The sequence below is a fragment of the Eurosta solidaginis genome, unplaced genomic scaffold (assembly GCF_040869045.1).
Source record: "Eurosta solidaginis isolate ZX-2024a unplaced genomic scaffold, ASM4086904v1 ctg00001052.1, whole genome shotgun sequence".
NCBI classification, from domain to species: Eukaryota; Metazoa; Arthropoda; class Insecta; order Diptera; family Tephritidae; genus Eurosta; species Eurosta solidaginis.
In genome coordinates, this window is record NW_027137047.1 from 64,118 (window position 1) to 74,598 (window position 10,481).

The window sequence follows — 10,481 nt, forward strand, 5'->3', positions numbered from 1 at the left end:
CAGTCTTTTTTTACACAAAAAATGTATAATCTTGGGATAAATACAGTTCGAAATTCGTTCTATATTGTTTCAGAAGGAGGTGTCTAAGTACCTAACAAGATGTACCCAATGGCATGAAACGGTATCAACGTACACTACGCTATAACTAAAAATATTTCTAAGCGTATAGCCGGGTTTTTAGAGGAAGATTTGCTGTGACCGCCGATTTAGACATATAACGGGTACGTCGTCTAACTGAGGGTTTAACCAAAGACTCTATAAATATAAGATGGTACATTGTAGAGTTCTAAAGCTTTGTGGAAATTGTGGGACGGCTGTACGAAGAATTCACCATCCCTTTTGTTTTCTATTTCTTAAACCACTTATTTGTTTTTTTCTGTGCATTTATCGATTTTGCTTTGTTATCGTTCGTAACATTGCAGTTTTTCTATTTTATTTTGTTTTCGTTTTCATAACATCAAGGCCGAAAAGAAGAAGACAAATGAAATTAGTTTCATATATTTATAATTGCAGTGAAAAATTAAATAAAATACAACTTGAATCGCAATCAATGCAATGTAGTGAAGTGATAACAAAATGTGTATTGTTTTCTATTGTTGTGTCGTGTTACTGGTGTTACTTCCTTCCTTCGAATAAACAAAAGCATTGTATATATTATGCCTTAATTTGTATGTTCTGAAAAGGTATCCATACAAATATTCGTATAAGTGTGCAATACTTTGTTTTCATCTTTGTTGTTGTTGTTCTTGCAGCGATAAGGCTGCTCCCCGAAGGCTTAGGGGAGTGTTATCGATGTGATGGTCCTTTGCCGGATACAGATCCGGTACGCTCCGGTAACACAGCACCATTAAGGCGCTAGCCCTACCATCTCGGAAACGATTTATATGGCCACATTTCATCTTTGTAATATTGCATTGTAATTAGTCCTACGAGCTACATAAACATTTTCTAATTAGATTTTTGTGACAGGTGAAAAGTGCGCCAGAATTGCGAAAATTCCAACTAAATGTCCAGTTACTTAGAATCCAGTTAATTCAAAGTGATTTTTTCAGAAACGCGAACGCGAAAGCTTTATTATTTAATTAAATAAAAATTAAAATGCCGGGGACAAAAAGTGCATTATTTCGGGTTGGGGACGGAAAATCTGTTCGTTTTTCAAAATACCGAAAAATCCGGACATTATAGAGAAATGTGTCGCCAATTTGGGGGTTGATTTAAATCCGGATGGATTTATATGCAATATCCATTTCGAGGAGGAGGCGATTGGGAGGCAGAAGCTAATGGGGCAATGCAGTACCTACATTGCATTTAGGTAACCCTTTACAACCAGTAGCAATTGTAGCTCTTAACTGACCGTATGCATACTACTACAAAATGATCTCGACGCCGTTGTGTCAAATGAAACATATAAAATGTTTACTCTTCCAAAATGAGCATCTCATACATTATGAATCTTTCTTAGCCAATTGTTAACCATTCAATCAAATCGGGTATCTTGCTCGTAGTTAAAGTGTATGCGTTTTAATTTATTTAATTAAAGTTATTTCTGCTTGAAAAACAAGTAAATATCATGAGCTATCAAGTGGATGCATTAAATTCTTCTCACCTTGAATTGCAAAGAGGTGACGGTGGAGCCGAGCTTCGTCGACCATTCGATTCAACTGCTCACGATTTGGAACCATCTTTTCGATTGATTAGATTTGCTAACCTCAAGTGTCGTGGTTGTAAGGTGCCACAAGAAGTCCTTGGAAAATTTTTAGCTGGTTTACAACAAGATTATTCAAGTGCTTCGGATCAAGATGCTCAATTTTTGAACATGGCCATACCAAGCATTGGTATTTCTTTGGATTGTTCAGTTCATTGCGTCATGGTGGTCTTTGTTTGGTACAAACTACTGATTTCTTTTACCCCATGGTTAGCGATCCCTATATGATGGGAAAAATTGCTTGTGCCAATGTATTGGGCGACTTGTATGCTATGGGTGTTATTGATTGCGATAACATGTTGGGCTGCTTGCAGCAAGTACCAAAATTACTGAAAAGGAGCGCGATGTTGTGGTTCCACTTATTCAAAGACTCTCCACTTGAAGCTGGTGATACTCTAACAGGTGGACAAAGTATAGTAAATCTTTGGTGTATCATCGGTGGGGTCGCATCAACAATTTGCCAGCCTAATGAGTACATTGTTCCCGATAATGCAGTTGTCGGAGATGTTCTGGTATTGACCAAGCCACTTGGTACCAAGTGGAAACTGCACGCATCATAGATATACCACGAGTTATTGGGGTGCACGCAAAGGATTAATTTATTTAAATTTGGTATATCTGCATACATTTTAATAAGCTTTTTCCGTCTAACTGTGCCCTCGCCCTTCTACACTGTTTCCCAATATTTGTATTCACTCCTCCCTCCGTATTTTTCGCTTCAAATATCTCCATCTTTGTCTCATTCTATCACTTTCTCAGTCTCCTTCTCTCCTTTCTCTTCTCTCAAGTTTTTCTCATTCTTCTTCATATCTTATTGCCAGTCCCAGAGGGTGGTATGTATTTTATTCCAGTACCATTCCGAGTCTCAGTCTCAGTCCCAGTCCGTCTCTGGTCTACTTCCCGGAAAAAAGCATCGCAAATACTAATATGGGAAAATTTATATACCAAATTTCAGGCAAATCGAATAGGACGTATATAAATAGGTATGTGGGTATTATTAGTTCATGTCTTTGTTTCGGCTCCGCATGCATATTTATCAGGTTTGCCAGGTTGATGCGACTAAATCGAATATCGCAATGAAAATTATTTAAAAGCTCTCAGCAACAGCTTTCATTTGATATCCAAAATACACACACATTCTAGGGGTATACGGGTTCATGTTTTGACCTATATCTCGAGACCCTAGTCACCAATAGGTATGAAAACTACCCTGCAGTAAAGCACTCATCAACATTTTTCATTTGATACCCATATTGTATAAACATTGTCTCGGGGTATCCGGGTCCACGTTTCGGCCTATATATCGAGACCCAAGACACCCAGCGGTATAAAAAATTATCTGTAGTAAAGCACACATCAACAGCTTCAATTTGATACCCATAGTGTAAAAACGCATCCTAGTGTTACCCTGATCCACGCTTTGGCCTATATCTCGAAACCCTAGTCACCCAGGGGTACGAAAAATACTCAACGTCAATGTACTCATAAACAGCTTCCATTTGATACCCATATTGTATAAACACTTCCCGGAGTAACATGGGTCCATGTTTTGGCCTATATCTCGAGACTCTAGTCACCCGGTATCAAAGTACTCATTATACAAACCTTCCCCGTGGAAAAAAAAATATATATACCAATTTTCATAATAATCGGTCCAGTAGTTTTTGATTTCATCGATGACATACATACAAACATTCATTTTTATATTATCATGGCTAAACCGATTTGGGATTTCAAAATCAACTAACCATCATCTTTCCTTCCTGTATCTTTCCTAAATATTCAATGGAAATATTTCTATCCGTTCTCGGGTTATGGAGTGACAATCAAAATGTACACTTCTTTATATATATATAGACTAAAAATTTTGCGTTTCCTCTTTAAATATGATTGGCGACATTCATAACAGCTTGGCATACATAGGTCGTAGTCCCTAATTCTTTTATAATTAATATAACTGCTTTATAAATAAAGGCCATTTAGTGGATGATTGCTTTAATGATAAGTTATTAGTACGCAATATAGTACGGTATATTCATACCTGGGCATCTAATGTCGGATTGAAATTCATTAAAGTTCAATATGGTATAACCAAAGACTCTCTTGTTTAACCCTTTTAATACAAAATTTTGTTCGTTGTATATTGTAAAAGTTTATGTTAGATTTTGTATAATTTGTGTGACATTATAAACAGGGACCGAGGACGATTATTATTTAATCAAACTAATATTTGTTTTTAAAAAAACAAAAGATTATGGGGCTTAACAGCAGCTCATACAATATGTTCCACAAAGGGGATAATGTAAAACACGTTTTAATGAATTTTTATTTTCTAATTAAAGAATTAACAGTCGTCAAGTCGATCGTCCTAGGAGGGATATCCCATCTCCCGTACTCAAACTTTTCATAGACAAAAACCAGGTATACAATACCTTCATATGTTGTGATACCAATTCCAGACACAGGATCTGGCGTAGGGCGCTACAAAATAAAAATCTATATATATAAAGGAAAGGCTGAAATGTGTGTTAGTTGGTCGCCGGTGTTTGAAGAGATGCATTGGTCGATTTTGTTCAAAGGAGGACCCGGGTATCCCTAGGATGTGTTTATATAATATGGATATCAAATGGATGAGTGCTTTACTACAGAGTAATATATTATACCGCTTGGTGACTAGGGTCTCAAGATATAGGGCAAAACGTGGACCCGGATACCCCCAAAATATGTGGGTAATATGGATATGAAATGAAAGCTGTTACTGAGAGCTCTAAAATAATTTTCATTGTGATATTCGATTTAGTCACATCAACCTGGCAAAACTGATAAATATGCATGCGAAGCAGAAATAAAGACATGAATTAATAATACTCACATACCTATTTACATACGTCCTATTCGATTTGCCTGAAATTTGGTATATATATTTGCCTATATAAGTATTTGCGATCCTTTTTTCCGGGAAGTAGACCAGAAACGAACTGGGACTGGGATTAGGACTAGGACTGGGACTGAGACTGGGACTGGAACAAAATACATACCACCCTCTGGGACAGGCAATAGGGGATGAAGAAGAATGAGAAGAACGTGAGAGAAGAGAAAAGAGAGAAGGAGATGGAGACTGAGAAAGAAATAGAATGAGACGAATATGGAAATAGATGAAGCGAAAAGACGGGGGCAGGAGTGAATAAAAGGATCAGGAAAAGTGAATAGGGTTTGGGGGTGGGCAGAGTTAGACGGAAAAAGCTTATTAAAATGTATGCAGATAGGCTAAATTTAGGGCAGAACAACGTTGGCCGGGTCTACTAGTATATATATATTTACTTTATTTACATTGCATTATAGGATTTAATGTTTATTAAAATAATAATTATTCGATCTAAGTAAAGTGTGATTTATAATAGAGCAATTCGTTTAAAACTTCGAAATGCTTCTCAGCATGGAACACTCGTGAATAAAATAAAAAATGCTTTTCAGTTATTTGCAAGTTTGGTTGAATTGCCAAATCTGGCTTTAGATGCTTCATAGGAATTATTGATAATTGAAGTGATGGTGATGCTGATGATGTTTATGCTGATTCAGTTTCTAATTTGTTATTGCTTCATGTCGTTGTGCTCGGGGAATAAGCTGATTATGCTCCAAAGGACAGTACTAACAAGCAATAAACATACACAACAATAACAATTTGTTTTCACTAGTCTTTTCGTAATAAATATCTTGCCTGTTGCTCTATTCTTGTACATTTGCTTTCTTATGCTACTGTTAGCTTTAATAGACAAAGTACTTTTGAGTGTATTGAACAGATAATAAATAACAGCTGTAATTGCAATGAAGTAGGGTATGCATTACCAAAATATTAAACGAAGCATGTACTTGGATGAGGTCGACGTAGAAATTGTGGTAGAGGAAGAAGTTGGGGTTGAGGCAGAGGTATAGATAGAGATCGAATGACGACGAAGCTATTACTTTTGACCTTGTTGAACTTCCCTAAAAGGATAACTTTCTAGCTATGGCGTGTGGCGTTGTCATGCCTAGAAATTGCGCAAAGATAAGTCGGAACGAAGAAGTAGCGAAAAACTTAGAAAATGCTACAAAGCACGAATGAGGGCCCAGAGATCTCATCACCATGATATGATGAGCTACGCACCACGATATGATCGCTATTTAGCTCAAAGAACAGCGCTTAAAAATACTATAAAAAAGGCAAGGAGTGTGCTTCAAGAAACTAAAGGATAGTGCTGATCCTGATCCTTCGGGATGGGCGTGTAGAGCTGTGATAGCTAAAATTAAAGGATAGAAACCAGAGTAATCTACATGCACGATACTGTTGAAAAGAAAAATGGAAACTCTGTTTCCGACACACGATTACTGGACATATAATAGCGAGGGCCTCAAAGGTATGGAAATCCCAAAAGTTAAAGAGCTGATAATAAATCCACCACTGTATCATTAAAAAGGGAGGAGTGTAGACTCATGACGGGTATTCTGACGGGTATTTCTGGCGTTACATGCCTTTAAATTAGGCTAAGTCAGTGGTTAGGGGGCTCGCAATATAAAAGTTACCTTCCTTTTGGTGTATGGCTGTGTGGCTGTGGCTTTGGTTGAGCTGGCGATGTTAGGCTGCTGGTGATGGCGGTGGCGTCTTGATGATGGTGGCGGTGGTTATATGGCGGCGCCTTGATGATGGTGATACAGCGGCAGTGTGGTTGTGGATGGGCTAATTAGTATTTTGCACGAAATATTTCGAGGGTATGCTTTTTCACATAAATCAATCTATTTTATGTGATTGGGTTGAAGCCAACAGTTATGAACTTTCGAGTTTAACAAGAGCACGGTGTTAAACTTTGAATAATGAACTATTTTGTTAAAAATTTTGAGGTTCTACAAATTTTATTGTCACAACCGGGGTAAGTAAAAATTTCGAGTGTAAGATAAAAGAAATGTCAACAAACATATATATATATGTACATATGTACGTACATGTCAACTGTCAACTCATCGTTGGGTTGCCAGAGGGGCGAAACGTGAACTCTTATACTCTAATATATATAACTATAGATATAATTCATGGATTTAACGTAATTCATGAGTCGTAAAGATAATAACTATACATCAAATAGTAATGCATAAAAAGGTTCAATGTACATATTTATATATATGTAACTTAGTTACGGTAATTATAAATAAGGTACATGTTCAAATTCAATATAAAAAATTCAGGTAAAATTCAAGTTCTTTTAATTGGTTATAAAAATACGATGTTGATGGAGTTGGCTGTTGATGACTGCAATAGTCGCTCAACCATCGTCCCCGCCCTAAGCGCGTTCAGCGGCTAGAACCTCTTGCAGCTCTTGAAGAGTCCGTAGCGCATCTCGTACGAGGAGGTCAGACACCTTTCCCCTGAAAGTGGCAGTTTGCAGCTCTTGAGCGGTGCACCGAACGGTGCTTCGAGCGGCGGTAGATGCTGGCGGTTATGCTTCGGTAGCTGGGCGAGACCGAGAGATAGCTGGGCGAGAACGGGATCGCACGGTGGGGGTAGAGGGTACCTGAGGTGGTACTACTTGGCGACCAGGCCGGGGTGCCTGGGTATGACGTGGGATGCTCCGGGTTGCATCCCGCCGATGCAGCAGAGAGTGGTGCCTTAATCCGCAAGTTCGACAGCGATCATACGAACTGCATTCATATGTTGCATGCGATAGCGCCAAACAATTCAAACAGAATTTATGCGCCCTCGCGAGTATCCATCGTTGTGGCGGCGTCATTTTCTTAAATATAGCACAATTTCGGAGGGCGTGCTGACGTGTGCAAATCCGGCATCGTCTATAGTCCACTAGCAGTGGCGAGGTTCGGGACTCGCCGGCGTGGTTTGAGGGGTAGTTTTATCAGTCGTGCCCACTGTAGCTCTAATCAAGTTTTTCTTCTTATGCTTTGCACATATACCGTATTGAGTTTTGCAATATGGGGTTATTGCTGTATATATATATATATATATTTGTATTTTTCCCACGTATATTTAATTCTCCCCCATATATACGCATTAAATACAGTGCAAACGCCGCACAGTGGTCAAACTCGATTGGTCACCCCCTCAATAAAATTTAACTTAAAAGCTTTTTTTTAGTTTTGGAAATTATTCTCTCTTGCTATTTAACGTGAATATTTAAACATAACTCCCTCACATAGTTAAAAGCAAATACTCTCTATTCAAACAAAAAAAAAGTTTTTTCTCTCTGAAGTTAAATTTTTGTTAAATCTCAAATGTAAGCGTCATAAAACAAAGCTCAAAAATGAGTGACGATGAAACCAAAAAAGGTGGCTCCAAAACTCAAGGAGTTAAAAGATTTAAAATCTCGTCTGCCCCCAAAAAATTAACATCCGAAACGGACAATTTTATGGAATATTGTGCTCGGTTTAGGTCGACGACGCTCCAAGATAACACGGAGTCCTCACTCAAAATAAAAAACTCAAACATAGAAAAATTCTGGAGTAGAGTCCAAACCGTCTTCGATAAGATTGTTGAAACCCCAGATCAGGACCTGCCCGAAGATTTTCCAACATCTGCTAATAGCATATACAGGTCCTGTCTCATAGCGTACGAAGACACAAAAGCCCAGATCGAAGACCAGCTTCAGTTGCTTAAACAAGCAAATGCCCCCGCTCCCCCTACCGTCACACCAGGTCCATCCGACAACTCCGGTATTTCGCTAAAAATCCCTCCCTGCGATACCGAAATATTTTATGGTGGTTATGAAGAATGGCCCTCATTTCGTGACATGTTCACAGCCGTATATATTAACCACCTAAAACTCTCCCAAGCGCAAAAATTGTATCACCTCAGATACAAAACCCATGGAAAGGCAGCTCAAATAGTCAACGAATTTCCCTTGACTGATGACAACTTTGCCTTAGCGTGGGAAGCCCTAAAGTCCCGATACGAGAACAGACGAGTTCTCGTAGATAACCAAATACGGGCCCTGATGAATTTAAAAACGATCACTACGGAAAACAGTGAAGACATCCAAAAATTGCAATCCTCAGTAAATAATTGTCTTCAGATTCTCGCCAGGCAACAGTTGTCCACAGATAACTGGTACCCTATACTTATTTATCTCGTGACCTCTAAACTCCCTGAAAATACAGTCACGTTATGGGAGCAGTCTCTGACTTCAAGAAGAGAACTTCCTAACTGGTCCCAAATGGACCAGTTCCTCACAACTCGATATGAAGTCGTAGAGCGAGTCGATCAATGGCGACCAAATAAATTTAAAGCCACCCCACAAGCTAGGCCGCCATTTAAATCCCAACAGTCACATGCGTTTCAAAATAAATCGACCTCCCACACCCAGTCTCATATGACAGAGCAGCGGACAATGTACAAGTGCGCTATGTGTAAAACCTCATCTCACCCCCTTATAGGTTGCTTCAAATTTAAGAAGCTGTCGACCTCTGATCGCAGAAGGTTTGTGAGAGAAAACAATATGTGTTTCAATTGCCACTCTCAGTCACACATATTGAAAGACTGTTCCAGTACTCAAACTTGCAATCAATGTCTAGATCGGCACAACTCAGTTCTTCACGAAGACACATCTCAAGTGCCGAAAAGACAACCCCCACGATTGAAAAAGACAGCCTCATAAGCCACGACCACGAATTCCACAGTCTCACCCGGTAATACTCCCGTTCAAGCCAATGCCCTGGATGAAAGCCCTTCATGCTCGCAGAAAAGCCAAGTCCAATCGTTTTATTCCGAAAACGATGGTGAAATAATTTTACCCACCGCTATGCTATCGTTCCCGTAAAGCATAAAGGAGAAATTTTTAAACTAAGAGCTCTTGTGGATCAGGGATCTGAACGAACCTTTATCTCAACCAGAGCCCAAGATAGACTCAAACTCCCATTCAATCCCCCTAGATTTGAAATATCAGGGATGGGCGGCAAGGTAGTTCAGACCTCAAACAAATTTTGCTCTCTGACTTTGGTATCCCCCGATTTTAAAACTAGAATAAGTGCAGAGGCAATAGTATTACCCCGGCTAACAAAAATGCTCCCATCGCTTATGCTCACTAGCGAGCTTCAAGCAAAATGGGCACACCTCAACCTCGCAGACTCGAACTGTCACTCCCCCTCGCAAATAGATCTCGTCCTAAGCAGTGATGTAATACCGCAAATCATCCAAAATGGCGTTGAGAAACTTTTCTCCAATCTTCTAGCGCAGAAAACCATTTTTGGATGGATTCTGAGCGGTAGAGCCCCTGTGATGGTCAACTCTTTCTGCATGCAAGTGTCAGAAGTGACGAACGAAGATCTTAACTCTCTATTGCGAAAATTCTGGGAATTGGAGGAAGTTCCCACCAAACCCCAAATAACCCCAGAAGACGAGTTTTGCGAGAATTTCTACGCAGCCACAACCTCACGCGATGATAACGGTCGTTATATCGTAAGGCTGCCGTTTAAACCCAGCTTCCCAGAGTCAATCTCATTATCCCACTCTCGGTCTTCAGCTCTAAGCCAGTTTCTTGGAATGGAGAGAAGTTTCCACAAGAAAGGGGATTTAAAGACTCAATATGATAGTGTTCTAGAAGAATACCTCACCCTCGATCATATGGAGGAAACCGGCTCCTATGAAAAATTTGACGGAGGAAAATGCCTCTCCTTTTATCTTCCTCATCACGCAGTTGTCAAACCCGAGAAAAAGACATCGAAGGTGCGGGTCGTGTTTAACGCCTCAAAAAAGTCGGCATTTGGACATGCGCTTAACGACGTTCTTTATACCAGCCCT

At 39.4% G+C, this 10,481-nt stretch overlaps 1 pseudogene; it reads left to right on the forward strand.

The window, feature by feature from the left end:
- The first annotated feature begins 1,570 nt into the window (after positions 1-1,570).
- LOC137236049 (inactive selenide, water dikinase-like protein) lies at positions 1,571-2,265 on the forward strand (annotated as a pseudogene).
- The last annotated feature ends 8,216 nt before the right edge of the window (positions 2,266-10,481 follow it).